This window comes from Eptesicus fuscus, chromosome 10 (genome assembly GCF_027574615.1).
Source record: "Eptesicus fuscus isolate TK198812 chromosome 10, DD_ASM_mEF_20220401, whole genome shotgun sequence".
Taxonomy (NCBI): domain Eukaryota; kingdom Metazoa; phylum Chordata; class Mammalia; order Chiroptera; family Vespertilionidae; genus Eptesicus; species Eptesicus fuscus.
In genome coordinates this window covers 141,067-144,920 of record NC_072482.1, presented here as the reverse complement: position 1 = coordinate 144,920, position 3,854 = coordinate 141,067, and the positions used below count along the sequence as shown (strand labels likewise).

Below are 3,854 nucleotides of genomic sequence, written 5' to 3'. Positions count from 1 at the left end.
CTTTCGTTCAGTTGATGTGGCACCCATTTTCCTTCCTTTAAAATCTTTTCCATTGCTTGTAAATGATCAAAAATTGCTGAGCAACGTTTAATCTTTCTGCAAGTTGTTTTTGAGTTTGACACGCATCTTCATCCAATGATGCTTGTAATTGTTGGTCTTCAAACTTTTTTGGTTGACCTGGACGTTCTTTGTCTTTCACGTTGAAATCATCACTTTTAAAGCGTTTAAACCAGCGTTCACAAGTATCTTGAGATGGAGCATGTTCACCATAAGCTTCCCGAAGTATACGCTAACTTTCAGCAGCACTTTTCTTCAAAATAAAGTAATGAATTAAAACTTCCCGCAAATGCTCTTTTTTTGGCACGAAATTCAACATTTTTAAGCGTAAAAAATATCTATGATGTTAACACCTTCAGAATATTTGACATATGAAGTTTTGAAGCTTGCTGTCAATACAACAAAATAGCATACACATCAAATCGCATATATATCAACATATGTGTAACTCCATCTATTGAAAAAAATCCTCATTATTAACGCGTACAGCTTCAGACCAGAACATTAAAGACCTGACATATGGGATGGTAGCCATTCCTAGTTTTTGACAAGGAGCTCTCGCCCTGTGGCACTAGTCTCTGACTTAACCACAGCCACAGGGGCCTTGCTAAAGGTCTGGCTGAGAACAAACCCAAAACCACAGAAAACCGGTATCTAAATGTCCCTCACTTGTTAATGTGACAGGGTGTTACAAATTGGAAATTGAGGCAAAAGCGCTGTGATACAAGGGATCTGTCATTCGGAAAGGTAATAAGCCATCATTTTAGCCAAGAAAGTCTTGACCCACATGAATGGTCTCAAATGGTCAGGTTTAGAAAGGTAAGTGGATTTTTGTTTGTTTGAAAGAATTGAAGTGAGTTTGTGTTAGAATCAGGGAGGCAAATTTTGAGGTTACAAAAATGACCAAGATAGAAGGGGTCCAGTCCTGGGAATGTGAACTCACCACTGAGGGAAGCATGTTTGTGTCCAAATGTTTCTATTTCACTCCTTGGTGCTGGGCTTCTGAGAGAACTGCCAGGGTTTCAGAAGCTAGATTTATCTAATACTTGCGCAGCTCTGGCTGGGAACTGTGTGTTTTCTTTAGAGAGCTCCTGCTGAAATCGGCTTTTCTGTTATTGAGTCTCACTGACCTAAAAATAAAAGGGCTTTTCAAAGTGAGAGACTGCAAGCGCTTACTGCACACGAATAACAATAGCTGCCCTGGCCACACTAATTTAGGCAGAAGTCCCAATAGTTTTCCAATTAGGAGACAAAAACAAGGGGCACTGATGAGAAAGGGAGGCAATGATTGCATCAGTGGCAGAAGGCATTTCTATTAGTGCTGGAAACAGCGTGATGATGCTATTCTAAACAATGCTTTTAGCTTTCAGTCTGCTAGTCAGCCTAGTAGTTATAATTCCCACTTTTTTTTTTTTTTTTTTTATCGTTGTAAGCAGTTATTTGGGACACAATGTTGCCCTGGGCCAGGCCAAGCCATTCCCCCCGTCCGACATCTGAGGCCTGAGACTTACCAGCCCGCCCCTGTGGCCTGGCAGCTCCGGCTCCGTTTGAAAGCAGCTGATTTATTTCTGTATTTAGTTTGCACAGCCTCAAAAATGTGAGACCTGAGAAGGGGGTGGGGTCCCTATCATCCCCGCCTCCTCCCCCAGCCCGTAGTGAAAATATTGATTTGCGGGTAAATCAGATGATGTTTCTTAGGTTAGGAAACAAAATCACCTGGAGATGCTGGGGATCGAACCCAGGACCTCATGCATGCTAAGCATGCGCTCTACCACTGAGCTACATCCCCACCTCCTGTAAGTAGGGTTATCTAAACTATCTTCTTTTAAAAGAAACACAAATCTGCATTAAAAAAAGTAAATATAATTTGCTCTGTCATAACCGAGAGTTAGGATTTTTTATTACAATCGCTTTCCAAGGAATTCTGACTCTTGCAGATATTCTGACGAGAATATACTGGTATCAGAAATCTCAGTAAGAAACATTCTCCCACTTTTTTTTCTGAGTTTTCCTCTTTTTTTTTTTTCCCCAAAAGCTAAGCAAGACAAAACAAAGATCCTTACAGGAAAACTAAAAACGCTTTGCCAATGACTGCTTAATGATGGAATCTACCAAACTAGCCCAATTTCCCTCCCCATTTCTGCACCCCGTTCCCGGACCCCAGACCCTGCGGCGCACCTTCTCTTAGAAAGCAAAAAGCCACGGAGGGGTCTCTGCCGCCCAAACCAAACTCCTTCCTCCCTCCTGGAAACTGGGGGGGCTCCAGGGGACAGACGCGGGGTGGCACCCTGCAGCCACAGGCCCGCTGTCAGCCCAAGAGGATAACTCCGCCGAGACGAGAACCGGCTGCTGAGTCCCAGGCCGGAGGGAAGACGCGGCCCGAGCCCGGTCCGGGCGCACTCCTCCGGCCCTGGGACCCATTCCTCACCGAGGGGCACAAAGAGAAGGTCCCGGATACGGAGGTCGGTGAGCAAATCTAGAAGAATCGACCGGGATGCCCCGTGAAAATGCGGGAGCGCCCGGCGGCGGCAGGGGCGCAGGCGGAGGCGCGCGCAGCCCCGCGTTTTGGGGGAGAAACCGCGGAGAGGAGGCGGGAAGCGCCCCCGACCCCGCCAGCGTGGCTCATCGCGCCTGCCGAGGGGCTGCTCCTGTCCGCGCGGAGGACGTGGCGGGCCGCTCGCAGAGCCCAGGAGTGGCCGGAAGTAGGTCCAGCCGGCGGCCGGGCGTGCGGACGGTCGGTCCCCACCCTCGCGTTCGGCAGCCTCCTAAGGCCAGGTCTTTTTCAAGATGAAGAGAGAAACGTGACAGAGGAGGCACACATCTTAGTTAGTGTTGTGGGGTCGAACCCTGGAGTCAGAATAAGACCACCGGAGGCTGCTGATTGATTAAAAAGCAGGCGAGGATTTACTGAACTGGCCAGGACGGCCGCGAGGGCACCACACGCAGGTGGCCACCCTCACGACCCAGGTGAAGGCAGCCCTTTTAAAGGTCCAAACCACAAGAATTTCCCTTTGTTCTAAATGCTAAATACATTGGAATGCGGACCTCCCTTGCGAAAGCAGATTGTACAAAAGCAGGACTGAGCAGGGTTAATGACCTCTAAAGGGAGTCGACTCCTGGAGCCACTGAGTCAGTGGGAATCCGTCTCCTCTGGTTCTGGTCCACGGGCTCAGGGAAATGACCTTGTGATGTGGGATGGATTTATGTGAGTTTCCAGGTCTCAGTCTGGGGGCTGAGGTAGCTACCCTATTGTCTAAGCAAGCAAGTGCGTGCAGGCGCCAAAAGAGCGGGGTTAAAGTTTAAACAGCAGTTTTTACCTGAGATGGATGTATGAATGTCCTTAAAGCCTTATTTCAGTTAGCGCTGCTGTTTGATTTTCAAGGATGTAGTTTCTGATAAGTCTGTCTGCAATCTTGAGAGAAACCGATAACCATTGTTTTTCTTAAGAAACAATTATTCCCCTAAGAGAAACGTAAAAAACAGCTTGCTAGGAATACCGAGTGTTATCCGTTGCGGACTAGTACTCCGCACTTCAGTGGATTGAAAACAACACGATTGTGTCTCACAGGTGTGCGGGCTGGGCCCTCGCGGCTCCCCTGTCTGAAGGGTCTGCTTCTCAGGGCTCCTTCCGCGTCAGCAGGCCTGTTGCTCCTCTGCGTGTCTTTTTGTTTTTTCCGATCAGGTTTGTTGGGGTGGCATTGGTTAGTGAGATGGCACGGGTTTCCAGGGCGACCCTGGGTACACCCCCGCATTGCCCGCTGGGCCCTGGCGGCCGCCCCAGAGGACTGGCCTGAGGG

At 48.4% G+C, this 3,854-nt stretch overlaps 1 non-coding gene across 1 annotated transcript; it reads right to left on the bottom strand.

The window, feature by feature from the left end:
• Positions 1-1,774: 1,774 nt before the first annotated feature.
• On the bottom strand, positions 1,775-1,846 carry TRNAA-AGC (transfer RNA alanine (anticodon AGC)). The gene has a single exon. It is a non-coding gene; the product is annotated as a tRNA-Ala (tRNA).
• Positions 1,847-3,854: the final 2,008 nt, after the last annotated feature.